General features: G+C 39.9%; 47 non-coding genes and 2 pseudogenes across 47 annotated transcripts; all 49 read left to right on the top strand.

Annotated features, from left to right (window-relative positions):
* The first annotated feature begins 65 nt into the window (after nt 1-65).
* Nucleotides 66-184, top strand: LOC146015242 (5S ribosomal RNA). The gene has a single exon (XR_014448169.1). It is a non-coding gene; the product is annotated as a 5S ribosomal RNA (ribosomal RNA).
* Nucleotides 185-529: 345 nt separating this feature from the next.
* Nucleotides 530-648, top strand: LOC146015253 (5S ribosomal RNA). Its single transcript, XR_014448180.1, has one exon. It is a non-coding gene; the product is annotated as a 5S ribosomal RNA (ribosomal RNA).
* A 345-nt stretch (nt 649-993) lies between these two features.
* On the top strand, nt 994-1,112 carry LOC146015817 (5S ribosomal RNA). The gene has a single exon (XR_014448726.1). It is a non-coding gene; the product is annotated as a 5S ribosomal RNA (ribosomal RNA).
* Nucleotides 1,113-1,458: 346 nt separating this feature from the next.
* LOC146014622 (5S ribosomal RNA) lies at nt 1,459-1,577 on the top strand. The gene has a single exon (XR_014447571.1). It is a non-coding gene; the product is annotated as a 5S ribosomal RNA (ribosomal RNA).
* A 345-nt stretch (nt 1,578-1,922) lies between these two features.
* LOC146015264 (5S ribosomal RNA) lies at nt 1,923-2,041 on the top strand. The gene has a single exon (XR_014448191.1). It is a non-coding gene; the product is annotated as a 5S ribosomal RNA (ribosomal RNA).
* A 345-nt stretch (nt 2,042-2,386) lies between these two features.
* Nucleotides 2,387-2,505, top strand: LOC146013284 (5S ribosomal RNA). Its single transcript, XR_014446264.1, has one exon. It is a non-coding gene; the product is annotated as a 5S ribosomal RNA (ribosomal RNA).
* Nucleotides 2,506-2,850: 345 nt separating this feature from the next.
* Nucleotides 2,851-2,969, top strand: LOC146016767 (5S ribosomal RNA). Its single transcript, XR_014449646.1, has one exon. It is a non-coding gene; the product is annotated as a 5S ribosomal RNA (ribosomal RNA).
* A 344-nt stretch (nt 2,970-3,313) lies between these two features.
* LOC146014385 (5S ribosomal RNA) lies at nt 3,314-3,432 on the top strand. The gene has a single exon (XR_014447339.1). It is a non-coding gene; the product is annotated as a 5S ribosomal RNA (ribosomal RNA).
* A 345-nt stretch (nt 3,433-3,777) lies between these two features.
* Nucleotides 3,778-3,896, top strand: LOC146017147 (5S ribosomal RNA). The gene has a single exon (XR_014450020.1). It is a non-coding gene; the product is annotated as a 5S ribosomal RNA (ribosomal RNA).
* Nucleotides 3,897-4,241: 345 nt separating this feature from the next.
* LOC146014953 (5S ribosomal RNA) lies at nt 4,242-4,360 on the top strand. The gene has a single exon (XR_014447892.1). It is a non-coding gene; the product is annotated as a 5S ribosomal RNA (ribosomal RNA).
* Nucleotides 4,361-4,706: 346 nt separating this feature from the next.
* On the top strand, nt 4,707-4,825 carry LOC146015276 (5S ribosomal RNA). The gene has a single exon (XR_014448202.1). It is a non-coding gene; the product is annotated as a 5S ribosomal RNA (ribosomal RNA).
* A 345-nt stretch (nt 4,826-5,170) lies between these two features.
* LOC146013285 (5S ribosomal RNA) lies at nt 5,171-5,289 on the top strand. Its single transcript, XR_014446265.1, has one exon. It is a non-coding gene; the product is annotated as a 5S ribosomal RNA (ribosomal RNA).
* Nucleotides 5,290-5,634: 345 nt separating this feature from the next.
* On the top strand, nt 5,635-5,753 carry LOC146017149 (5S ribosomal RNA). The gene has a single exon (XR_014450022.1). It is a non-coding gene; the product is annotated as a 5S ribosomal RNA (ribosomal RNA).
* Nucleotides 5,754-6,098: 345 nt separating this feature from the next.
* Nucleotides 6,099-6,217, top strand: LOC146017476 (5S ribosomal RNA). The gene has a single exon (XR_014450345.1). It is a non-coding gene; the product is annotated as a 5S ribosomal RNA (ribosomal RNA).
* Nucleotides 6,218-6,563: 346 nt separating this feature from the next.
* On the top strand, nt 6,564-6,682 carry LOC146015288 (5S ribosomal RNA). The gene has a single exon (XR_014448214.1). It is a non-coding gene; the product is annotated as a 5S ribosomal RNA (ribosomal RNA).
* A 345-nt stretch (nt 6,683-7,027) lies between these two features.
* On the top strand, nt 7,028-7,146 carry LOC146015300 (5S ribosomal RNA). The gene has a single exon (XR_014448225.1). It is a non-coding gene; the product is annotated as a 5S ribosomal RNA (ribosomal RNA).
* A 345-nt stretch (nt 7,147-7,491) lies between these two features.
* On the top strand, nt 7,492-7,610 carry LOC146016136 (5S ribosomal RNA). The gene has a single exon (XR_014449035.1). It is a non-coding gene; the product is annotated as a 5S ribosomal RNA (ribosomal RNA).
* A 344-nt stretch (nt 7,611-7,954) lies between these two features.
* Nucleotides 7,955-8,073, top strand: LOC146013286 (5S ribosomal RNA). The gene has a single exon (XR_014446266.1). It is a non-coding gene; the product is annotated as a 5S ribosomal RNA (ribosomal RNA).
* A 345-nt stretch (nt 8,074-8,418) lies between these two features.
* On the top strand, nt 8,419-8,537 carry LOC146010681 (5S ribosomal RNA; annotated as a pseudogene).
* A 346-nt stretch (nt 8,538-8,883) lies between these two features.
* On the top strand, nt 8,884-9,002 carry LOC146015311 (5S ribosomal RNA). Its single transcript, XR_014448236.1, has one exon. It is a non-coding gene; the product is annotated as a 5S ribosomal RNA (ribosomal RNA).
* A 345-nt stretch (nt 9,003-9,347) lies between these two features.
* Nucleotides 9,348-9,466, top strand: LOC146016591 (5S ribosomal RNA). Its single transcript, XR_014449478.1, has one exon. It is a non-coding gene; the product is annotated as a 5S ribosomal RNA (ribosomal RNA).
* A 345-nt stretch (nt 9,467-9,811) lies between these two features.
* Nucleotides 9,812-9,930, top strand: LOC146013287 (5S ribosomal RNA). The gene has a single exon (XR_014446267.1). It is a non-coding gene; the product is annotated as a 5S ribosomal RNA (ribosomal RNA).
* A 345-nt stretch (nt 9,931-10,275) lies between these two features.
* LOC146015445 (5S ribosomal RNA) lies at nt 10,276-10,394 on the top strand. The gene has a single exon (XR_014448366.1). It is a non-coding gene; the product is annotated as a 5S ribosomal RNA (ribosomal RNA).
* A 345-nt stretch (nt 10,395-10,739) lies between these two features.
* On the top strand, nt 10,740-10,858 carry LOC146013288 (5S ribosomal RNA). Its single transcript, XR_014446268.1, has one exon. It is a non-coding gene; the product is annotated as a 5S ribosomal RNA (ribosomal RNA).
* A 345-nt stretch (nt 10,859-11,203) lies between these two features.
* LOC146015322 (5S ribosomal RNA) lies at nt 11,204-11,322 on the top strand. Its single transcript, XR_014448247.1, has one exon. It is a non-coding gene; the product is annotated as a 5S ribosomal RNA (ribosomal RNA).
* A 345-nt stretch (nt 11,323-11,667) lies between these two features.
* On the top strand, nt 11,668-11,786 carry LOC146016593 (5S ribosomal RNA). The gene has a single exon (XR_014449479.1). It is a non-coding gene; the product is annotated as a 5S ribosomal RNA (ribosomal RNA).
* A 345-nt stretch (nt 11,787-12,131) lies between these two features.
* Nucleotides 12,132-12,250, top strand: LOC146013290 (5S ribosomal RNA). The gene has a single exon (XR_014446269.1). It is a non-coding gene; the product is annotated as a 5S ribosomal RNA (ribosomal RNA).
* Nucleotides 12,251-12,595: 345 nt separating this feature from the next.
* Nucleotides 12,596-12,714, top strand: LOC146013291 (5S ribosomal RNA). The gene has a single exon (XR_014446270.1). It is a non-coding gene; the product is annotated as a 5S ribosomal RNA (ribosomal RNA).
* A 345-nt stretch (nt 12,715-13,059) lies between these two features.
* On the top strand, nt 13,060-13,178 carry LOC146013292 (5S ribosomal RNA). The gene has a single exon (XR_014446271.1). It is a non-coding gene; the product is annotated as a 5S ribosomal RNA (ribosomal RNA).
* Nucleotides 13,179-13,523: 345 nt separating this feature from the next.
* On the top strand, nt 13,524-13,642 carry LOC146013294 (5S ribosomal RNA). Its single transcript, XR_014446273.1, has one exon. It is a non-coding gene; the product is annotated as a 5S ribosomal RNA (ribosomal RNA).
* A 345-nt stretch (nt 13,643-13,987) lies between these two features.
* Nucleotides 13,988-14,106, top strand: LOC146013295 (5S ribosomal RNA). The gene has a single exon (XR_014446274.1). It is a non-coding gene; the product is annotated as a 5S ribosomal RNA (ribosomal RNA).
* Nucleotides 14,107-14,451: 345 nt separating this feature from the next.
* LOC146015334 (5S ribosomal RNA) lies at nt 14,452-14,570 on the top strand. The gene has a single exon (XR_014448258.1). It is a non-coding gene; the product is annotated as a 5S ribosomal RNA (ribosomal RNA).
* A 345-nt stretch (nt 14,571-14,915) lies between these two features.
* LOC146016595 (5S ribosomal RNA) lies at nt 14,916-15,034 on the top strand. The gene has a single exon (XR_014449481.1). It is a non-coding gene; the product is annotated as a 5S ribosomal RNA (ribosomal RNA).
* Nucleotides 15,035-15,379: 345 nt separating this feature from the next.
* On the top strand, nt 15,380-15,498 carry LOC146013296 (5S ribosomal RNA). Its single transcript, XR_014446275.1, has one exon. It is a non-coding gene; the product is annotated as a 5S ribosomal RNA (ribosomal RNA).
* Nucleotides 15,499-15,843: 345 nt separating this feature from the next.
* Nucleotides 15,844-15,962, top strand: LOC146015446 (5S ribosomal RNA). Its single transcript, XR_014448367.1, has one exon. It is a non-coding gene; the product is annotated as a 5S ribosomal RNA (ribosomal RNA).
* Nucleotides 15,963-16,307: 345 nt separating this feature from the next.
* On the top strand, nt 16,308-16,426 carry LOC146013297 (5S ribosomal RNA). The gene has a single exon (XR_014446276.1). It is a non-coding gene; the product is annotated as a 5S ribosomal RNA (ribosomal RNA).
* A 344-nt stretch (nt 16,427-16,770) lies between these two features.
* Nucleotides 16,771-16,889, top strand: LOC146013298 (5S ribosomal RNA). Its single transcript, XR_014446277.1, has one exon. It is a non-coding gene; the product is annotated as a 5S ribosomal RNA (ribosomal RNA).
* Nucleotides 16,890-17,234: 345 nt separating this feature from the next.
* On the top strand, nt 17,235-17,353 carry LOC146017150 (5S ribosomal RNA). The gene has a single exon (XR_014450023.1). It is a non-coding gene; the product is annotated as a 5S ribosomal RNA (ribosomal RNA).
* Nucleotides 17,354-17,699: 346 nt separating this feature from the next.
* LOC146011651 (5S ribosomal RNA) lies at nt 17,700-17,802 on the top strand (annotated as a pseudogene).
* Nucleotides 17,803-18,147: 345 nt separating this feature from the next.
* LOC146016100 (5S ribosomal RNA) lies at nt 18,148-18,266 on the top strand. Its single transcript, XR_014449002.1, has one exon. It is a non-coding gene; the product is annotated as a 5S ribosomal RNA (ribosomal RNA).
* Nucleotides 18,267-18,612: 346 nt separating this feature from the next.
* On the top strand, nt 18,613-18,731 carry LOC146015590 (5S ribosomal RNA). Its single transcript, XR_014448507.1, has one exon. It is a non-coding gene; the product is annotated as a 5S ribosomal RNA (ribosomal RNA).
* A 344-nt stretch (nt 18,732-19,075) lies between these two features.
* On the top strand, nt 19,076-19,194 carry LOC146014106 (5S ribosomal RNA). Its single transcript, XR_014447061.1, has one exon. It is a non-coding gene; the product is annotated as a 5S ribosomal RNA (ribosomal RNA).
* Nucleotides 19,195-19,538: 344 nt separating this feature from the next.
* Nucleotides 19,539-19,657, top strand: LOC146017429 (5S ribosomal RNA). The gene has a single exon (XR_014450301.1). It is a non-coding gene; the product is annotated as a 5S ribosomal RNA (ribosomal RNA).
* Nucleotides 19,658-20,001: 344 nt separating this feature from the next.
* LOC146013299 (5S ribosomal RNA) lies at nt 20,002-20,120 on the top strand. The gene has a single exon (XR_014446278.1). It is a non-coding gene; the product is annotated as a 5S ribosomal RNA (ribosomal RNA).
* A 345-nt stretch (nt 20,121-20,465) lies between these two features.
* Nucleotides 20,466-20,584, top strand: LOC146013301 (5S ribosomal RNA). Its single transcript, XR_014446279.1, has one exon. It is a non-coding gene; the product is annotated as a 5S ribosomal RNA (ribosomal RNA).
* Nucleotides 20,585-20,928: 344 nt separating this feature from the next.
* On the top strand, nt 20,929-21,047 carry LOC146016182 (5S ribosomal RNA). Its single transcript, XR_014449079.1, has one exon. It is a non-coding gene; the product is annotated as a 5S ribosomal RNA (ribosomal RNA).
* A 342-nt stretch (nt 21,048-21,389) lies between these two features.
* Nucleotides 21,390-21,508, top strand: LOC146015447 (5S ribosomal RNA). The gene has a single exon (XR_014448368.1). It is a non-coding gene; the product is annotated as a 5S ribosomal RNA (ribosomal RNA).
* Nucleotides 21,509-21,853: 345 nt separating this feature from the next.
* Nucleotides 21,854-21,972, top strand: LOC146013302 (5S ribosomal RNA). Its single transcript, XR_014446280.1, has one exon. It is a non-coding gene; the product is annotated as a 5S ribosomal RNA (ribosomal RNA).
* A 344-nt stretch (nt 21,973-22,316) lies between these two features.
* On the top strand, nt 22,317-22,435 carry LOC146014107 (5S ribosomal RNA). The gene has a single exon (XR_014447062.1). It is a non-coding gene; the product is annotated as a 5S ribosomal RNA (ribosomal RNA).
* Nucleotides 22,436-22,559: the final 124 nt, after the last annotated feature.

Raw genomic sequence — 22,559 nt, forward strand, 5'->3', positions numbered from 1 at the left:
GGAAACTTTTTTATTAGCTTACCTGGTGATAGAAGTAGAAGAGGGCAAAAAAGTGCATGTATCTCACCTACAGCCATACCACATTGGATAGGCCCAATCTCGTCTGATCTTGGAAGCTAAGCAGTGTTGGGCCTGGTTAGTACTTGGGTGGGAGACCACCTGGGAACACCAGGTGCTGTAGGTTTTTTCACATTACTGGCAAATTATTTTTATTCTCTAGCTATTTAAATTGGAAACTTTTTCTTTTTATTGCCAGCACAGACATTTGGAAGAGGTCAAACAGACACAATAGCCATCACCTAAAGACTTACCACACTGTTTAGGCTCAATTCCAACTGCTTTTGGCAGCTAAACAGTGTTGAGCCTCTTTTGTAGTTTAATTTAAGACCCCCTGCTAATATCATGTCCTGTAGGTCTTTTTACTTTACCAACACATGATTTTTTTCAGTAAGCCAATACAGTTAGGAAACTTTTGTATTAGCTTACCTGGTGATAGAAGTAGAAGAGGGCAAAAAAGTGCCTGTATTTCACCTACAGCCATACCACATTGGATAGGCCCAATCTCGTCTGATCTTGGAAGCTAAGCAGTGTTGGGCCTGGTTAGTACTTGGGTGGGAGACCACCTGGGAACACCAGGTGCTGTAGGTTTTTTCACATTACTGGCAAATTGTTTTTATTCTCTAGCTATTTATATTGGAAACTTTTTCTTTTTATTGCCAGCACAGACATTTGGAAGAGGTCAAACAGACACACTAGCCATCACCTAAAGACTTACCACACTGTTTAGGCTCAATTCCAACTGCTTTTGGCAGCTAAACAGTGTTGAGCCTCTTTTGTAGTTTAATTTAAGACCCCCTGCTAATATCATGTCCTGTAGGTCTTTTTACATTACCAACACATGATTTTTTTCAGTAAGCCAATACAGTTAGGAAACTTTTGTATTAGCTTACCTGGTGATAGAAGTAGAAGAGGGCAAAAAAGTGCCTGTATCTCACCTACAGCCATACCACATTGGATAGGCCCAATCTCGTCTGATCTTGGAAGCTAAGCAGTGTTGGGCCTGGTTAGTACTTGGGTGGGAGACCACATGGAAACACCAGGTGCTGTAGGTTTTTTCACATTACAGGCAAATTGTTTTTATTCTCTAGCTATTTAAATTGGAAACTTTTTCTTTTTATTGCCAGTACAGACATTTGGAAGAGGTCAAACAGACACAATAGCCATCACCTAAAGACTTACCACACTGTTTAGGCCCAATTCCAACTGCTTTTGGCAGCTAAACAGTGTTGAGCCTGTTTAGTAGTTTAATTTAAGACCCCCTGCTAATATCATGTCCTGTAGGTCTTTTTACATTACCAACACATGATTTTTTTTAAGTAAGCCAATACAGTTAGGAAACTTTTTTATTAGCTTACCTGGTGATAGAAGTAGAAGAGGGCAAAAAAGTGCCTGTATCTCACCTACAGCCATACCACATTGGATAGGCCCAATCTCGTCTGATCTTGGAAGCTAAGCAGTGTTGGGCCTGGTTAGTACTTGGGTGGGAGACCACCTGGGAACACCAGGTGCTGTAGGATTTTTCACATTACTGGCAAATTATTTTTATTCTCTAGCTATTTAAATTGGAAACTTTTTCTTTTTATTGCCAGCACAGACATTTGGAAGAGGTCAAACAGACACAATAGCCATCACCTAAAGACTTACCACACTGTTTAGGCTCAATTCCAACTGCTTTTGGCAGCTAAACAGTGTTGAGCCTCTTTTGTAGTTTAATTTAAGACCCCCTGCTAATATCATGTCCTGTAGGTCTTTTTACTTTACCAACACATGATTTTTTTCAGTAAGCCAATACAGTTAGGAAACTTTTGTATTAGCTTACCTGGTGATAGAAGTAGAAGAGGGCAAAAAAGTGCATGTATTTCACCTACAGCCATACCACATTGGATAGGCCCAATCTCGTCTGATCTTGGAAGCTAAGCAGTGTTGGGCCTGGTTAGTACTTGGGTGGGAGACCACCTGGGAACACCAGGTGCTGTAGGTTTTTTCACATTACTGGCAAATTGTTTTTATTCTCTAGCTATTTATATTGGAAACTTTTTCTTTTTATTGCCAGCACAGCCATTTGGAAGAGGTCAAACAGACACACTAGCCATCACCTAAAGACTTACCACAATGTTTAGGCTCAATTCCAACTGCTTTTGGCAGCTAAATAGTGTTGAGCCTCTTTAGTAGTTTAATTTAAGACCCCCTGCTAATATCATGTCCTGTAGGTCTTTTTACATTACCAACACATGATTTTTTTCAGTAAGCCAATACAGTTAGGAAACTTTTTCATTAGCTTACCTGGTGATAGAAGTAGAAGAGGGCAAAAAAGTGCCTGTATCTCACCTACAGCCATACCACATTGGATAGGCCCAATCTCGTCTGATCTTGGAAGCTAAGCAGTGTTGGGCCTGGTTAGTACTTGGGTGGGAGACCACATGGGAACACCAGGTGCTGTAGGTTTTTTCACATTACAGGCAAATTGTTTTTATTCTCTAGCTATTTATATTGGAAACTTTTTCTTTTTATTGCCAGCACAGACATTTGGAAGAGGTCAAACAGACACAATAGCCATCACCTAAAGACTTACCACACTGTTTAGGCTCAATTCCAACTGCTTTTGGCAGCAAAACAGTGTTGAGCCTCTTTAGTAGTTTAATTTAAGACCCCCTGCTAATATCATGTCCTGTAGGTCTTTTTACATTACCAACACATGATATTTTTCATTAAGCCAATACAGTTAGGAAACTTTTTTATTAGCTTACCTGGTGATAGAAGTAGAAGAGGGCAAAAAAGTGCCTGTATCTCACCTACAGCTATACCACATTGGATAGGCCCAATCTTGTCTGATCTTGGAAGCTAAGCAGTGTTGGGCCTGGTTAGTACTTGGGTGGGAGACCACATGGGAACACCAGGTGCTGTAGGTTTTTTCACATTACAGGCAAATTGTTTTTATTCTCTAGCTATTTAAATTGAAAACTTTTTCTTTTTATTGCCAGTACAGACATTTGGAAGAGGTCAAACAGACACAATAGCCATCACCTAAAGACTTACCACACTGTTTAGGCCCAATTCCAACTGCTTTTGGCAGCTAAACAGTGTTGAGCCTCTTTAGTAGTTTAATTTAAGACCCCTGCTAATATCATGTCCTGTAGGTCTTTTTACATTACCAACACATGATTTTTTTCAGTAAGCCAATACAGTTAGGAAACTTTTGTATTAGCTTACCTGGTGATAGAAGTAGAAGAGGGCAAAAAAGTGCCTGTATCTCACCTACAGCCATACCACATTGGATAGGCCCAATCTCGTCTGATCTTGGAAGCTAAGCAGTGTTGGGCCTGGTTAGTACTTGAGTGGGAGACCACATGGGAACACCAGGTGCTGTAGGTTTTTTCACATTACAGGCAAATTGTTTTTATTCTCTAGCTATTTAAATTGGAAACTTTTTCTTTTTATTGCCAGCACAGACATTTGGAAGCGGTCAAACAGACACAATAGCCATCACCTAAAGACTTACCACACTGTTTAGGCTCAATTCCAACTGCTTTTGGCAGCTAAACAGTGTTGAGCCTCTTTTGTAGTTTAATTTAAGACCCCCTGCTAATATCATGTCCTGTAGGTCTTTTTACATTACCAACACATGATTTTTTTTAGTAAGCCAATACAGTTAGGAAACTTTTTTATTAGCTTACCTGGTGATAGAAGTAGAAGAGGGCAAATAAGTGCCTGTATCTCACCTACAGCCATACCACATTGGATAGGCCCAATCTCATCTGAACTTATAAGCTAAGCAGTGTTGGGCCTGGTTAGTACTTGGGTGGGAGACCACATGGGAACACCAGGTGCTGTAGGTTTTTTCACATTACTGGCAAATTGTTTTTATTCTCTAGCTATTTATATTGGAAACTTTTTCATTTTATTGCCAGCACAGACATTTGGAAGAGGTCAAACAGACACAATAGCCATCACCTAAAGACTTACCACAATGTTTAGGCTCAATTCCAACTGCTTTTGGCAGCTAAACAGTGTTGAGCCTCTTTTGTAGTTTAATTTAAGACCCCCTGCTAATATCATGTCCTGTAGGTCTTTTTACATTACCAACACATGATTTTTTTCAGTAAGCCAATACAGTTAGGAAACTTTTGTATTAGCTTACCTGGTAATAGAAGTAGAAGAGGGCAAAAAAGTGGCTTTAACTCACCTACAGCCATTCCACATTGGATAGGCCCAATCTCGTCTGATCTTGGAAGCTAAGCAGTGTTGGGCCTGGTTAGTACTTGGGTGGGAGACCACATGGGAACACCAGGTGCTGTAGGTTTTTTCACATTACAGGCAAATTGTTTTTATTCTCTAGCTATTTAAATTGGAAACTTTTTCTTTTTATTGCCAGTACAGACATTTTGAAGAGGTCAAACAGACACAATAGCCATCACATAAAGACTTACCACACTGTTTAGGCCCAATTCCAACTGCTTTTGGCAGCTAAACAGTGTTGAGCCTGTTTAGTAGTTTAATTTAAGACCCCCTGCTAATATCATGTCCTGTAGGTCTTTTTACATTACCAACACATGATTTTTTTTAAGTAAGCCAATACAGTTAGGAAACTTTTTTATTAGCTTACCTGGTGATAGAAGTAGAAGAGGGCAAAAAAGTGCCTGTATCTCACCTACAGCCATACCACATTGGATAGGCCCAATCTCGTCTGATCTTGGAAGCTAAGCAGTGTTGGGCCTGGTTAGTACTTGGGTGGGAGACCACCTGGGAACACCAGGTGCTGTAGGTTTTTTCACATTACTGGCAAATTATTTTTATTCTCTAGCTATTTAAATTGGAAACTTTTTCTTTTTATTGCCAGCACAGACATTTGGAAGAGGTCAAACAGACACAATAGCCATCACCTAAAGACTTACCACACTGTTTCGGCTCAATTCCAACTGCTTTTGGCAGCTAAACAGTGTTGAGCCTCTTTTGTAGTTTAATTTAAGACCCCCTGCTAATATCATGTCCTGTAGGTCTTTTTACTTTACCAACACATGATTTTTTTCAGTAAGCCAATACAGTTAGGAAACTTTTGTATTAGCTTACCTGGTGATAGAAGTAGAAGAGGGCAAAAAAGTGCCTGTATTTCACCTACAGCCATACCACATTGGATAGGCCCAATCTCGTCTGATCTTGGAAGCTAAGCAGTGTTGGGCCTGGTTAGTACTTGGGTGGGAGACCACATGGGAACACCAGGTGCTGTAGGTTTTTTCACATTACAGGCAAATTGTTTTTATTCTCTAGCTATTTAAATTGGAAACTTTTTCTTTTTATTGCCAGCACAGACATTTGGAAGAGGTCAAACAGACACAATAGCCATCACCTAAAGACTTACCACACTGTTTAGGCTCAATTCCAACTGCTTTTGGCAGCTAAACAGTGTTGAGCCTCTTTTGTAGTTTAATTTAAGACCCCCTGCTAATATCATGTCCTGTAGGTCTTTTTACATTACCAACACATGATTTTTTTCAGTAAGCCAATACAGTTAGGAAACTTTTTTATTAGCTTACCTGGTGATAGAAGTAGAAGAGGGCAAATAAGTGCCTGTATCTCACCTACAGCCATACCACATTGGATAGGCCCAATCTCATCTGAACTTATAAGCTAAGCAGTGTTGGGCCTGGTTAGTACTTGGGTGGGAGACCACATGGGAACACCAGGTGCTGTAGGTTTTTTCACATTACTGGCAAATTGTTTTTATTCTCTAGCTATTTATTTTGGAAACTTTTTCATTTTATTGCCAGCACAGACATTTGGAAGAGGTCAAACAGACACAATAGCCATCACCTAAAGACTTACCACAATGTGTAGGCTCAATTCCAACTGCTTTTGGCAGCTAAACAGTGTTGAGCCTCTTTTGTAGTTTAATTTAAGACCCCCTGCTAATATCATGTCCTGTAGGTCTTTTTACATTACCAACACATGATTTTTTTCAGTAAGCCAATACAGTTAGGAAACTTTTGTATTAGCTTACCTGGTAATAGAAGTAGAATAGGGCAAAAAAGTGGCTTTAACTCACCTACAGCCATTCCACATTGGATAGGCCCAATCTCGTCTGATCTTGGAAGCTAAGCAGTGTTGGGCCTGGTTAGTACTTGGGTGGGAGACCACATGGGAACACCAGATGCTGTAGGTTTTTTCACATTACAGGCAAATTGTTTTTATTCTCTAGCTATTTAAATTGGAAACTTTTTCTTTTTATTGCCAGTACAGACATTTGGAAGAGGTCAAACAGACACAATAGCCATCACATAAAGACTTACCACACTGTTTAGGCCCAATTCCAACTGCTTTTGGCAGCTAAACAGTGTTGAGCCTGTTTAGTAGTTTAATTTAAGACCCCCTGCTAATATCAAGTCCTGTAGGTCTTTTTACATTACCAACACATGATTTTTTTTAAGTAAGCCAATACAGTTAGGAAACTTTTTTATTAGCTTACCTGGTGATAGAAGTAGAAGAGGGCAAAAAAGTGCCTGTATCTCACCTACAGCCATACCACATTGGATAGGCCCAATCTCGTCTGATCTTGGAAGCTAAGCAGTGTTGGGCCTGGTTAGTACTTGGGTGGGAGACCACCTGGGAACACCAGGTGCTGTAGGTTTTTTCACATTACTGGCAAATTATTTTTATTCTCTAGCTATTTAAATTGGAAACTTTTTCTTTTTATTGCCAGCACAGACATTTGGAAGAGGTCAAACAGACACAATAGCCATCACCTAAAGACTTACCACACTGTTTAGGCTCAATTCCAACTGCTTTTGGCAGCTAAACAGTGTTGAGCCTCTTTTGTAGTTTAATTTAAGACCCCCTGCTAATATCATGTCCTGTAGGTCTTTTTACTTTACCAACACATGATTTTTTTCAGTAAGCCAATACAGTTAGGAAACTTTTGTATTAGCTTACCTGGTGATAGAAGTAGAAGAGGGCAAAAAAGTGCCTGTATTTCACCTACAGCCATACCACATTGGATAGGCCCAATCTCGTCTGATCTTGGAAGCTAAGCAGTGTTGGGCCTGGTTAGTACTTGGGTGGGAGACCACCTGGGAACACCAGGTGCTGTAGGTTTTTTCACATTACTGGCAAATTGTTTTTATTCTCTAGCTATTTATATTGGAAACTTTTTCTTTTTATTGCCAGCACAGACATTTGGAAGAGGTCAAACAGACACACTAGCCATCACCTAAAGACTTACCACACTGTTTAGGCTCAATTCCAACTGCTTTTGGCAGCTAAATAGTGTTGAGCCTCTTTAGTAGTTTAATTTAAGACCCCCTGCTAATATCATGTCCTGTAGGTCTTTTTACATTACCAACACATGATTTTTTTCAGTAAGCCAATACAGTTAGGAAACTTTTTTATTAGCTTACCTGGTGATAGAAGTAGAAGAGGGCAAAAAAGTGCCTGTATCTCACCTACAGCCATACCACATTGGATAGGCCCAATCTCGTCTGATCTTGGAAGCTAAGCAGTGTTGGGCCTGGTTAGTACTTGGGTGGGAGACCACATGGGAACACCAAGTGCTGTAGGTTTTTTCACATTACAGGCAAATTGTTTTTATTCTCTAGCTATTTAAATTGGAAACTTTTTCTTTTTATTGCCAGTACAGACATTTGGAAGAGGTCAAACAGACACAATAGCCATCACCTAAAGACTTACCACACTGTTTAGGCCCAATTCCAACTGCTTTTGGCAGCTAAACAGAGTTGATCCTCTTTAGTAGTTTAATTTAAGACCCCCTGCTAATATCATGTCCTGTAGGTCTTTTTACATTACCAACACATGATTTTTTTCAGTAAGCCAATACAGTTAGGAAACTGTTTATTAGCTTACCTGGTGATAGAAGTAGAAGAGGGCAAAAAAGTGCCTGTATCTCACCTACAGCCATACCACATTGGATAGGCCCAATCTCGTCTGATCTTGGAAGCTAAGCAGTGTTGGGCCTGGTTAGTACTTGGGTGGGAGACCACATGGGAACACCAGGTGCTGTAGGTTTTTTCACATTACAGGCAAATTGTTTTTATTCTCTAGCTATTTAAATTGGAAACTTTTTCTTTTTATTGCCAGCACAGACATTTGGAAGAGGTCAAACAGACACAATAGCCATCACCTAAAGACTTACCACACTGTTTAGGCTCAATTCCAACTGCTTTTGGCAGCTAAACAGTGTTGAGCCTCTTTTGTAGTTTAATTTAAGACCCCCTGCTAATATCATGTCCTGTAGGTCTTTTTACATTACCAACACATGATTTTTTTCAGTAAGCCAATACAGTTAGGAAACTTTTTTATTAGCTTACCTGGTGATAGAAGTAGAAGAGGGCAAATAAGTGCCTGTATCTCACCTACAGCCATACCACATTGGATAGGCCCAATCTCATCTGAACTTATAAGCTAAGCAGTGTTGGGCCTGGTTAGTACTTGGGTGGAAGACCACATGGGAACACCAGGTGCTGTAGGTTTTTTCACATTACTGGCAAATTGTTTTTATTCTCTAGCTATTTATATTGGAAACTTTTTTATTTTATTGTCAGCACAGACATTTGGAAGAGGTCAAACAGACACAATAGCCATCACATAAAGACTTACCACACTGTTTAGGCCCAATTCCAACTGCTTTTGGCAGCTAAACAGTGTTGAGCCTGTTTAGTAGTTTAATTTAAGACCCCCTGCTAATATCAAGTCCTGTAGGTCTTTTTACATTACCAACACATGATTTTTTTTAAGTAAGCCAATACAGTTAGGAAACTTTTTTATTAGCTTACCTGGTGATAGAAGTAGAAGAGGGCAAAAAAGTGCCTGTATCTCACCTACAGCCATACCACATTGGATAGGCCCAATCTCGTCTGATCTTGGAAGCTAAGCAGTGTTGGGCCTGGTTAGTACTTGGGTGGGAGACCACCTGGGAACACCAGGTGCTGTAGGTTTTTTCACATTACTGGCAAATTATTTTTATTCTCTAGCTATTTAAATTGGAAACTTTTTCTTTTTATTGCCAGCACAGACATTTGGAAGAGGTCAAACAGACACAATAGCCATCACCTAAAGACTTACCACACTGTTTAGGCTCAATTCCAACTGCTTTTGGCAGCTAAACAGTGTTGAGCCTCTTTTGTAGTTTAATTTAAGACCCCCTGCTAATATCATGTCCTGTAGGTCTTTTTACTTTACCAACACATGATTTTTTTCAGTAAGCCAATACAGTTAGGAAACTTTTGTATTAGCTTACCTGGTGATAGAAGTAGAAGAGGGCAAAAAAGTGCCTGTATTTCACCTACAGCCATACCACATTGGAAAGGCCCAATCTCGTCTAATCTTGGAAGCTAAGCAGTGTTGGGCCTGGTTAGTACTTGAGTGGGAGACCACCTGGGAACACCAGGTGCTGTAGGTTTTTTCACATTACTGGCAAATTGTTTTTATTCTCTAGCTATTTATATTGGAAACTTTTTCTTTTTATTGCCAGCACAGACATTTGGAAGAGGTCAAACAGACACACTAGCCATCACCTAAAGACTTACCACACTGTTTAGGCTCAATTCCAACTGCTTTTGGCCGCTAAATAGTGTTGAGCCTCTTTAGTAGTTTAATTTAAGACCCCCTGCTAATATCATGTCCTGTAGGTCTTTTTACATTACCAACACATGATTTTTTTTAGTAAGCCAATACAGTTAGGAAACTTTTTTATTAGCTTACCTGGTGATAGAAGTAGAAGAGGGCAAAAAAGTGCCTGTATCTCACCTACAGCCATACCACATTGGATAGGCCCAATCTCGTCTGATCTTGGAAGCTAAGCAGTGTTGGGCCTGGTTAGTACTTGGGTGGGAGACCACATGGGAACACCAGGTGCTGTAGGTTTTTTCACATTACAGGCAAATTGTTTTTATTCTCTAGCTATTTAAATTGGAAACTTTTTCTTTTTATTGACAGTACAGACATTTGGAAGAGGTCAAACAGACACAATAGCCATCACCTAAAGACTTACCACACTGTTTAGGCCCAATTCCAACTGCTTTTGGCAGCTAAACAGAGTTGATCCTCTTTAGTAGTTTAAGTTAAGACCCCCTGCTAATATCATGTCCTGTAGGTCTTTTTACTTTACCAACACATGATTTTTTTCAGTAAGCCAATACAGTTAGGAAACTTTTGTATTAGCTTACCTGGTGATAGAAGTAGAAGAGGGCAAAAAAGTGCCTGTATTTCACCTACAGCCATACCACATTGGATAGGCCCAATCTTGTCTGATCTTGGAAGCTAAGCAGTGTTGGGCCTGGTTAGTACTTGGGTGGGAGACCACCTGGGAACACCAGGTGCTGTAGGTTTTTTCACATTACTGGCAAATTGTTTTTATTCTCTAGCTATTTATATTGGAAACTTTTTCTTTTTATTGCCAGCACAGACATTTGGAAGAGGTCAAACAGACACACTAGCCATCACCTTAAGACTTACCACACTGTTTAGGCTCAATTCCAACTGCTTTTGGCAGCTAAATAGTGTTGAGCCTCTTTAGTAGTTTAATTTAAGACCCCCTGCTAATATCATGTCCTGTAGGTCTTTTTACATTACCAACACATGATTTTTTTCAGTAAGCCAATACAGTTAGGAAACTTTTTTATTAGCTTACCTGGTGATAGAAGTAGAAGAGGGCAAAAAAGTGCCTGTATCTCACCTACAGCCATACCACATTGGATAGGCCCAATCTCGTCTGATCTTGGAAGCTAAGCAGTGTTGGGCCTGGTTAGTACTTGGGTGGGAGACCACATGGGAACACCAGGTGCTGTAGGTTTTTTCACATTACAGGCAAATTGTTTTTATTCTCTAGCTATTTAAATTGGAAACTTTTTCTTTTTATTGCCAGTACAGACATTTGGAAGAGGTCAAACAGACACAATAGCCATCACCTAAAGACTTACCACACTGTTTAGGCCCAATTCCAACTGCTTTTGGCAGCTAAACAGAGTTGATCCTCTTTAGTAGTTTAATTTAAGACCCCCTGCTAATATCATGTCCTGTAGGTCTTTTTACATTACCAACACATGATTTTTTTCAGTAAGCCAATACAGTTAGGAAACTTTTTTATTAGCTTACCTGGTGATAGAAGTAGAAGAGGGCAAAAAAGTGCCTGTATCTCACCTACAGCCATACCACATTGGATAGGCCCAATCTCGTCTGATCTTGGAAGCTAAGCAGTGTTGGGCCTGGTTAGTACTTGGGTGGGAGACCACCTGGGAACACCAGGTGCTGTAGGTTTTTTCACATTACTGGCAAATTATTTTTATTCTCTAGCTATTTAAATCGGAATCTTTTTTTTTTTATTGCCAGCACAGACATTTGGAAGAGGTCAAACAGACACAATAGCCATCACCTAAAGACTTACCACACTGTTTAGGCTCAATTCCAACTGCTTTTGGCAGCTAAACAGTGTTGAGCCTCTTTTGTAGTTTAATTTAAGACCCCCTGCTAATATCATGTCCTGTAGGTCTTTTTACTTTACCAACACATGATTTTTTTCAGTAAGCCAATACAGTTAGGAAACTTTTGTATTAGCTTACCTGGTGATAGAAGTAGAAGAGGGCAAAAAAGTGCCTGTATTTCACCTACAGCCATACCACATTGGAAAGGCCCAATCTCGTCTAATCTTGGAAGCTAAGCAGTGTTGGGCCTGGTTAGTACTTGAGTGGGAGACCACCTGGGAACACCAGGTGCTGTAGGTTTTTTCACATTACTGGCAAATTGTTTTTATTCTCTAGCTATTTATATTGGAAACTTTTTCTTTTTATTGCCAGCACAGACATTTGGAAGAGGTCAAACAGACACACTAGCCATCACCTAAAGACTTACCACACTGTTTAGGCTCAATTCCAACTGCTTTTGGCCGCTAAATAGTGTTGAGCCTCTTTAGTAGTTTAATTTAAGACCCCCTGCTAATATCATGTCCTGTAGGTCTTTTTACATTACCAACACATGATTTTTTTTAGTAAGCCAATACAGTTAGGAAACTTTTTTATTAGCTTACCTGGTGATAGAAGTAGAAGAGGGCAAAAAAGTGCCTGTATCTCACCTACAGCCATACCACATTGGATAGGCCCAATCTCGTCTGATCTTGGAAGCTAAGCAGTGTTGGGCCTGGTTAGTACTTGGGTGGGAGACCACATGGGAACACCAGGTGCTGTAGGTTTTTTCACATTACAGGCAAATTGTTTTTATTCTCTAGCTATTTAAATTGGAAACTTTTTCTTTTTATTGACAGTACAGACATTTGGAAGAGGTCAAACAGACACAATAGCCATCACCTAAAGACTTACCACACTGTTTAGGCCCAATTCCAACTGCTTTTGGCAGCTAAATAGTGTTGAGCCTCTTTAGTAGTTTAATTTAAGACCCCCTGCTAATATCATGTCCTGTAGGTCTTTTTACATTACCAACACATGATTTTTTTCAGTAAGCCAATACAGTTAGGAAACTTTTTTATTAGCTTACCTGGTGATAGAAGTAGAAGAGGGCAAAAAAGTGCCTGTATCTCACCTACAGCCATACCACATTGGATAGGCCCAATCTCGTCTGATCTTGGAAGCTAAGCAGTGTTGGGCCTGGTTAGTACTTGGGTGGGAGACCACATGGGAACACCAGGTGCTGTAGGTTTTTTCACATTACAGGCAAATTTTTTTTATTCTCTAGCTATTTAAATTGGAAACTTTTTCTTTTTATTGCCAGTACAGACATTTGGAAGAGGTCAAACAGACACAATAGCCATCACCTAAAGACTTACCACACTGTTTAGGCCCAATTCCAACTGCTTTTGGCAGCTAAACAGAGTTGATCCTCTTTAGTAGTTTAATTTAAGACCCCCTGCTAATATCATGTCCTGTAGGTCTTTTTACATTACCAACACATGATTTTTTTCAGTAAGCCAATACAGTTAGGAAACTTTTTTATTAGCTTACCTGGTGATAGAAGTAGAAGAGGGCAAAAAAGTGCCTGTATCTCACCTACAGCCATACCACATTGGATAGGCCCAATCTCGTCTGATCTTGGAAGCTAAGCAGTGTTGGGCCTGGTTAGTACTTGGGTGGGAGACCACATGGGAACACCAGGTGCTGTAGGTTTTTTCACATTACAGGCAAATTGTTTTTATTCTCTAGCTATTTAAATTGGAAACTTTTTCTTTTTATTGCCAGTACAGACATTTGGAAGAGGTCAAACAGACACAATAGCCATCACCTAAAGACTTACCACACTGTTTAGGCCCAATTCCAACTGCTTTTGGCAGCTAAACAGAGTTGATCCTCTTTAGTAGTTTAATTTAAGACCCCCTGCTAATATCATGTCCTGTAGGTCTTTTTACATTACCAACACATGATTTTTTTCAGTAAGCCAATACAGTTAGGAAACTTTTTTATTAGCTTACCTGGTGATAGAAGTAGAAGAGGGCAAAAAAGTGCCTGTATCTCACCTACAGCCATACCACATTGGATAGGCCCAATCTCGTCTGATCTTGGAAGCTAAGCAGTGTTGGGCCTGGTTAGTACTTGGGTGGGAGACCACATGGGAACACCAGGTGCTGTAGGTTTTTTCACATTACAGGCAAATTGTTTTTATTCTCTAGCTATTTAAATTGGAAACTTTTTCTTTTTATTGACAGTACAGACATTTGGAAGAGGTCAAACAGACACAATAGCCATCACCTAAAGACTTACCACACTGTTTAGGCCCAATTCCAACTGCTTTTGGCAGCTAAATAGTGTTGAGCCTCTTTAGTAGTTTAATTTAAGACCCCCTGCTAATATCATGTCCTGTAGGTCTTTTTACATTACCAACACATGATTTTTTTCAGTAAGCCAATACAGTTAGGAAACTTTTTTATTAGCTTACCTGGTGATAGAAGTAGAAGAGGGCAAAAAAGTGCCTGTATCTCACCTACAGCCATACCACATTGGATAGGCCCAATCTCGTCTGATCTTGGAAGCTAAGCAGTGTTGGGCCTGGTTAGTACTTGGGTGGGAGACCACATGGGAACACCAGGTGCTGTAGGTTTTTTCACATTACAGGCAAATTGTTTTTATTCTCTAGCTATTTAAATTGGAAACTTTTTCTTTTTATTGCCAGTACAGACATTTGGAAGAGGTCAAACAGACACAATAGCCATCACCTAAAGACTTACCACACTGTTTAGGCCCAATTCCAACTGCTTTTGGCAGCTAAACAGAGTTGATCCTCTTTAGTAGTTTAATTTAAGACCCCCTGCTAATATCATGTCCTGTAGGTCTTTTTACATTACCAACACATGATTTTTTTCAGTAAGCCAATACAGTTAGGAAACTTTTTTATTAGCTTACCTGGTGATAGAAGTAGAAGAGGGCAAAAAAGTGCCTGTATCTCACCTACAGCCATACCACATTGGATAGGCCCAATCTCGTCTGATCTTGGAAGCTAAGCAGTGTTGGGCCTGGTTAGTACTTGGGTGGGAGACCACCTGGGAACACCAGGTGCTGTAGGTTTTTTCACATTACTGGCAAATTATTTTTATTCTCTAGCTATTTAAATCGGAATCTTTTTTTTTTTATTGCCAGCACAGACATTTGGAAGAGGTCAAACAGACACAATAGCCATCACCTAAAGACTTACCACACTGTTTAGGCTCAATTCCAACTGCTTTTGGCAGCTAAACAGTGTTGAGCCTCTTTTGTAGTTTAATTTAAGACCCCCTGCTAATATCATGTCCTGTAGGTCTTTTTACTTTACCAACACATGATTTTTTTCAGTAAGCCAATACAGTTAGGAAACTTTTGTATTAGCTTACCTGGTGATAGAAGTAGAAGAGGGCAAAAAAGTGCCTGTATTTCACCTACAGCCATACCACATTGGAAAGGCCCAATCTCGTCTAATCTTGGAAGCTAAGCAGTGTTGGGCCTGGTTAGTACTTGAGTGGGAGACCACCTGGGAACACCAGGTGCTGTAGGTTTTTTCACATTACTGGCAAATTGTTTTTATTCTCTAGCTATTTATATTGGAAACTTTTTCTTTTTATTGCCAGCACAGACATTTGGAAGAGGTCAAACAGACACACTAGCCATCACCTAAAGACTTACCACACTGTTTAGGCTCAATTCCAACTGCTTTTGGCCGCTAAATAGTGTTGAGCCTCTTTAGTAGTTTAATTTAAGACCCCCTGCTAATATCATGTCCTGTAGGTCTTTTTACATTACCAACACATGATTTTTTTTAGTAAGCCAATACAGTTAGGAAACTTTTTTATTAGCTTACCTGGTGATAGAAGTAGAAGAGGGCAAAAAAGTGCCTGTATCTCACCTACAGCCATACCACATTGGATAGGCCCAATCTCGTCTGATCTTGGAAGCTAAGCAGTGTTGGGCCTGGTTAGTACTTGGGTGGGAGACCACATGGGAACACCAGGTGCTGTAGGTTTTTTCACATTACAGGCAAATTGTTTTTATTCTCTAGCTATTTAAATTGGAAACTTTTTCTTTTTATTGACAGTACAGACATTTGGAAGAGGTCAAACAGACACAATAGCCATCACCTAAAGACTTACCACACTGTTTAGGCCCAATTCCAACTGCTTTTGGCAGCTAAACAGAGTTGATCCTCTTTAGTAGTTTAAGTTAAGACCCCCTGCTAATATCATGTCCTGTAGGTCTTTTTACTTTACCAACACATGATTTTTTTCAGTAAGCCAATACAGTTAGGAAACTTTTGTATTAGCTTACCTGGTGATAGAAGTAGAAGAGGGCAAAAAAGTGCCTGTATTTCACCTACAGCCATACCACATTGGATAGGCCCAATCTTGTCTGATCTTGGAAGCTAAGCAGTGTTGGGCCTGGTTAGTACTTGGGTGGGAGACCACCTGGGAACACCAGGTGCTGTAGGTTTTTTCACATTACTGGCAAATTGTTTTTATTCTCTAGCTATTTATATTGGAAACTTTTTCTTTTTATTGCCAGCACAGACATTTGGAAGAGGTCAAACAGACACACTAGCCATCACCTAAAGACTTACCACACTGTTTAGGCTCAATTCCAACTGCTTTTGGCAGCTAAATAGTGTTGAGCCTCTTTAGTAGTTTAATTTAAGACCCCCTGCTAATATCATGTCCTGTAGGTCTTTTTACATTACCAACACATGATTTTTTTCAGTAAGCCAATACAGTTAGGAAACTTTTTTATTAGCTTACCTGGTGATAGAAGTAGAAGAGGGCAAAAAAGTGCCTGTATCTCACCTACAGCCATACCACATTGGATAGGCCCAATCTCGTCTGATCTTGGAAGCTAAGCAGTGTTGGGCCTGGTTAGTACTTGGGTGGGAGACCACATGGGAACACCAGGTGCTGTAGGTTTTTTCACATTACAGGCAAATTGTTTTTATTCTCTAGCTATTTAAATTGGAAACTTTTTCTTTTTATTGCCAGTACAGACATTTGGAAGAGGTCAAACAGACACAATAGCCATCACCTAAAGACTTACCACACTGTTTAGGCCCAATTCCAACTGCTTTTGGCAGCTAAACAGAGTTGATCCTCTTTAGTAGTTTAATTTAAGACCCCCTGCTAATATCATGTCCTGTAGGTCTTTTTACATTACCAACACATGATTTTTTTCAGTAAGCCAATACAGTTAGGAAACTGTTTATTAGCTTACCTGGTGATAGAAGTAGAAGAGGGCAAAAAAGTGCCTGTATCTCACCTACAGCCATACCACATTGGATAGGCCCAATCTCGTCTGATCTTGGAAGCTAAGCAGTGTTGGGCCTGGTTAGTACTTGGGTGGGAGACCACATGGGAACACCAGGTGCTGTAGGTTTTTTCACATTACAGGCAAATTGTTTTTATTCTCTAGCTATTTAAATTGGAAACTTTTTCTTTTTATTGCCAGCACAGACATTTGGAAGAGGTCAAACAGACACAATAGCCATCACCTAAAGACTTACCACACTGTTTAGGCTCAATTCCAACTGCTTTTGGCAGCTAAACAGTGTTGAGCCTCTTTTGTAGTTTAATTTAAGACCCCCTGCTAATATCATGTCCTGTAGGTCTTTTTACATTACCAACACATGATTTTTTTCAGTAAGCCAATACAGTTAGGAAACTTTTTTATTAGCTTACCTGGTGATAGAAGTAGAAGAGGGCAAATAAGTGCCTGTATCTCACCTACAGCCATACCACATTGGATAGGCCCAATCTCATCTGAACTTATAAGCTAAGCAGTGTTGGGCCTGGTTAGTACTTGGGTGGGAGACCACATGGGAACACCAGGTGCTGTAGGTTTTTTCACATTACTGGCAAATTGTTTTTATTCTCTAGCTATTTATATTGGAAACTTTTTCATTTTATTGCCAGCACAGACATTTGGAAGAGGTCAAACAGACACAATAGCCATCACATAAAGACTTACCACACTGTTTAGGCCCAATTCCAACTGCTTTTGGCAGCTAAACAGTGTTGAGCCTCTTTAGTAGTTTAATTTAAGACCCCCTGCTAATATCAAGTCCTGTAGGTCTTTTTACATTACCAACACATGATTTTTTTTAAGTAAGCCAATACAGTTAGGAAACTTTTTTATTAGCTTACCTGGTGATAGAAGTAGAAGAGGGCAAAAAAGTGCCTGTATCTCACCTACAGCCATACCACATTGGATAGGCCCAATCTCGTCTGATCTTGGAAGCTAAGCAGTGTTGGGCCTGGTTAGTACCTGGGAACACCAGGTGCTGTAGGTTTTTTCACATTACTGGCAAATTATTTTTATTCTCTAGCTATTTAAATTGGAAACTTTTTCTTTTTATTGCCAGCACAGACATTTGGAAGAGGTCAAACAGACACAATAGCCATCACCTAAAGACTTACCACACTGTTTAGGCTCAATTCCAACTGCTTTTGGCAGCTAAACAGTGTTGAGCCTCTTTTGTAGTTTAATTTAAGACCCCCTGCTAATATCATGTCCTGTAGGTCTTTTTACTTTACCAACACATGATTTTTTTCAGTAAGCCAATACAGTTAGGAAACTTTTGTATTAGCTTACCTGGTGATAGAAGTAGAAGAGGGCAAAAAAGTGCCTGTATTTCACCTACAGCCATACCACATTGGATAGGCCCAATCTCGTCTAATCTTGGAAGCTAAGCAGTGTTGGGCCTGGTTAGTACTTGGGTGGGAGACCACCTGGGAACACCAGGTGCTGTAGGTTTTTTCACATTACTGGCAAATCGTTTTTTCTTCTCTAGCTATTTATATTGGAAACTTTTTCTTTTTATTGCCAGCACAGACATTTGGAAGAGGTCAAACAGACACACTAGCCATCACCTAAAGACTTACCACACTGTTTAGGCTCAATTCCAACTGCTTTTGGCCGCTAAATAGTGTTGAGCCTCTTTAGTAGTTTAATTTAAGACCCCCTGCTAATATCATGTCCTGTAGGTCTTTTTACATTACCAACACATGATTTTTTTTAGTAAGCCAATACAGTTAGGAAACTTTTTTATTAGCTTACCTGGTGATAGAAGTAGAAGAGGGCAAAAAAGTGCCTGTATCTCACCTACAGCCATACCACATTGGATAGGCCCAATCTAATCTGATCTTGGAAGCTAAGCAGTGTTGGGCCTGGTTAGTACTTGGGTGGGAGACCACATGGGAACACCAGGTGCTGTAGGTTTTTTCACATTACAGGCAAATTGTTTTTATTCTCTAGCTATTTAAATTGGAAACTTTTTCTTTTTATTGCCAGTACAGACATTTGGAAGAGGTCAAACAGACACAATAGCCATCACCTAAAGACTTACCACACTGTTTAGGCCCAATTCCAACTGCTTTTGGCAGCTAAACAGAGTTGATCCTCTTTAGTAGTTTAAGTTAAGACCCCCTGCTAATATCATGTCCTGTAGGTCTTTTTACATTACCAACACATGATTTTTTTCAGTAAGCCAATACAGTTAGGAAACTGTTTATTAGCTTACCTGGTGATAGAAGTAGAAGAGGGCAAAAAAGTGCCTGTATCTCACCTACAGCCATACCACATTGGAAAGGCCCAATCTCGTCTGATCTTGGAAGCTAAGCAGTGTTGGGCCTGGTTAGTACTTGGGTGGGAAACCACATGGGAACACCAGGTGCTGTAGGTTTTTTCACATTACAGGCAAATTGTTTTTATTCTCTAGCTATTTAAATTGGAAACTTTTTCTTTTTATTGCCAGTACAGACATGTGGAAGAGGTAAACAGACACAATAGCCATCACCTAAAGACTTACCACACTGTTTAGGCCCAATTCCAACTGCTTTTGGCAGCTAAACAGTGTTGAGCCTCTTTAGTAGTTTAATTTAAGACCCCCTGCTAATATCATGTCCTGTAGGTCTTTTTACATTACCAACACATGATATTTTTCATTAAGCCAATACAGTTAGGAAACTTTTTTATTAGCTTACCTGGTGATAGAAGTAGAAGAGGGCAAAAAAGTGCATTTATCTCACCTACAGCCATACCACATTGGATAGGCCCAATCTTGTTTGATCTTGGAAGCTAAGCAGTGTTGGGCCTGGTTAGTACTTGGGTGGGAGACCACATGGGAACACCAGGTGCTGTAGTTTTTTTCACATTACAGGCAAATTGTTTTTATTCTCTAGCTATTTAAATTGGAAACTTTTTCTTTTTATTGCCAGTACAGACATTTGGAAGAGGTCAAACAGACACAATAGCCATCACCTAAAGACTTACCACACTGTTTAGGCCCAATTCCAACTGCTTTTGGCAGCTAAACAGTGTTGAGCCTCTTTAGTAGTTTAATTTAAGACCCCTGCTAATATCATGTCCTGTAGGTCTTTTTACATTACCAACACATGATTTTTTTCAGTAAGCCAATACAGTTAGGAAACTTTTTTATTAGCTTACCTGGTGATAGAAGTAGAAGAGGGCAAAAAAGTGCCTGTATCTCACCTACAGCCATACCACATTGGATAGGCCCAATCTCGTCTGATCTTGGAAGCTAAGCAGTGTTGGGCCTGGTTAGTACTTGGGTGGGAGACCACATGGGAACACCAGGTGCTGTAGGTTTTTGCACATTATAGGCAAATTGTTTTTATTCTCTAGCTATTTAAATTGGAAACTTTTTCTTTTTATTGCCAGCACAGACATTTGGAAGAGGTCAAACAGACACAATAGCCATCACCTAAAGACTTACCACACTGTTTAGGCTCAATTCCAACTGCTTTTGGCAGCTAAACAGTGTTGAGCCTCTTTTGTAGTTTAATTTAAGACCCCCTGCTAATATCATGTCCTGTAGGTCTTTTTACATTACCAACACATGATTTTTTTCAGTAAGCCAATACAGTTAGGAAACTTTTTTATTAGCTTACCTGGTGATAGAAGTAGAAGAGGGCAAATAAGTGCCTGTATCTCACCTACAGCCATACCACATTGGATAGGCCCAATCTCGTCTGATCTTGGAAGCTAAGCAGTGTTGGGCCTGGTTAGTACTTGGGTGGGAGACCACATGGGAACACCAGGTGCTGTAGGTTTTTTCACATTACAGGCAAATTGTTTTTATTCTCTAGCTATTTAAATTGGAAACTTTTTCTTTTTATTGCCAGCACAGACATTTGGAAGAGGTCAAACAGACACAATAGCCATCACCTAAAGACTTACCACACTGTTTAGGCCCAATTCCAACTGCTTTTGGCAGCTAAACAGAGTTGATCCTCTTTAGTAGTTTAATTTAAGACCCCCTGCTAATATCATGTCCTGTAGGTCTTTTTACATTACCAACACATGATTTTTTTCAGTAAGCCAATACAGTTAGGAAACTGTTTATTAGCTTACCTGGTGATAGAAGTAGAAGAGGGCAAAAAAGTGCCTGTATCTCACCTACAGACATACCACATTGGATAGGCCCAATCTCGTCTGATCTTGGAAGCTAAGCAGTGTTGGGCCTGGTTAGTACTTGGGTGGGAGACCACATGGGAACACCAGGTGCTGTAGGTTTTTTCACATTACAGGCAAATTGTTTTTATTCTCTAGCTTAAATTGGAAACTTTTTCTTTTTATTGCCAGTACAGACATGTGGAAGAGGTCAAACAGACACAATAGCCATCACCTAAAGACTTACCACACTGTTTAGGCCCAATTCCAACTGCTTTTGGCAGCTAAACAGTGTTGAGCCTCTTTAGTAGTTTAATTTAAGACCCCCTGCTAATATCATGTCCTGTAGGTCTTTTTACATTACCAACACATGATTTTTTTCATTAAGCCAATACAGTTAGGAAACTTTTTTATCAGCTTACCTGGTGATAGAAGTAGAAGAGGGCAAAAAAGTGCCTGTATCTCACCTACAGCCATACCACATTGGATAGGCCCAATCTTGTCTGATCTTGGAAGCTAAGCAGTGTTGGGCCTGGTTAGTACTTGGGTGGGAGACCACCTGGGAACACCAGGTGCTGTAGGTTTTTTCACATTACTGGCAAATTGTTTTTATTCTCTAGCTATTTATATTGGAAACTTTTTCTTTTTATTGCCAGCACAGACATTTGGAAGAGGTCAAACAGACACACTAGCCATCACCTAAAGACTTACCACACTGTTTAGGCTCAATTCCAACTGCTTTTGGCCGCTAAATAGTGTTGAGCCTCTTTAGTAGTTTAATTTAAGACCCCCTGCTAATATCATGTCCTGTAGGTCTTTTTACATTACCAACACATGATTTTTTTCAGTAAGCCAATACAGTTAGGAAACTTTTTTATTAGCTTACCTGGTGATAGAAGTAGAAGAGGGCAAAAAAGTGCCTGTATCTCACCTACAGCCATACCACATTGGATAGGCCCAATCTCGTCTGATCTTGGAAGCTAAGCAGTGTTGGGCCTGGTTAGTACTTGGGTGGGAGACCACATGGGAACACCAGGTGCTGTAGGTTTTTTCACATTACAGGCAAATTGTTTTTATTCTCTAGCTATTTAAATTGGAAACTTTTTCTTTTTATTGCCAGTACAGACATTTGGAAGAGGTCAAACAGACACAATAGCCATCACTTAAAGACTTACCACACTGTTTAGGCCCAATTCCAACTGCTTTTGGCAGCTAAACAGAGTTGATCCTCTTTAGTAGTTTAAGTTAAGACCCCCTGCTAATATCATGTCCTGTAGGTCTTTTTACATTACAAACACATGATTTTTTTCAGTAAGCCAATACAGTTAGGAAACTGTTTATTAGCTTACCTGGTGATAGAAGTAGAAGAGGGCAAAAAAGTGCCTGTATCTCACCTACAGCCATACCACATTGGAAAGGCCCAATCTCGTCTGATCTTGGAAGCTAAGCAGTGTTGGGCCTGGTTAGTACTTGGGTGGGAAACCACATGGGAACACCAGGTGCTGTAGGTTTTTTCACATTACAGGCAAATTGTTTTTATTCTCTAGCTATTTAAATTGGAAACTTTTTCTTTTTATTGCCAGTACAGACATGTGGAAGAGGTAAACAGACACAATAGCCATCACCTAAAGACTT

Source organism: Crinia signifera, chromosome 6 (assembly GCF_055691185.1).
Source record: "Crinia signifera chromosome 6, ASM5569118v1, whole genome shotgun sequence".
Classification (NCBI taxonomy): Eukaryota; Metazoa; Chordata; class Amphibia; order Anura; family Myobatrachidae; genus Crinia; species Crinia signifera.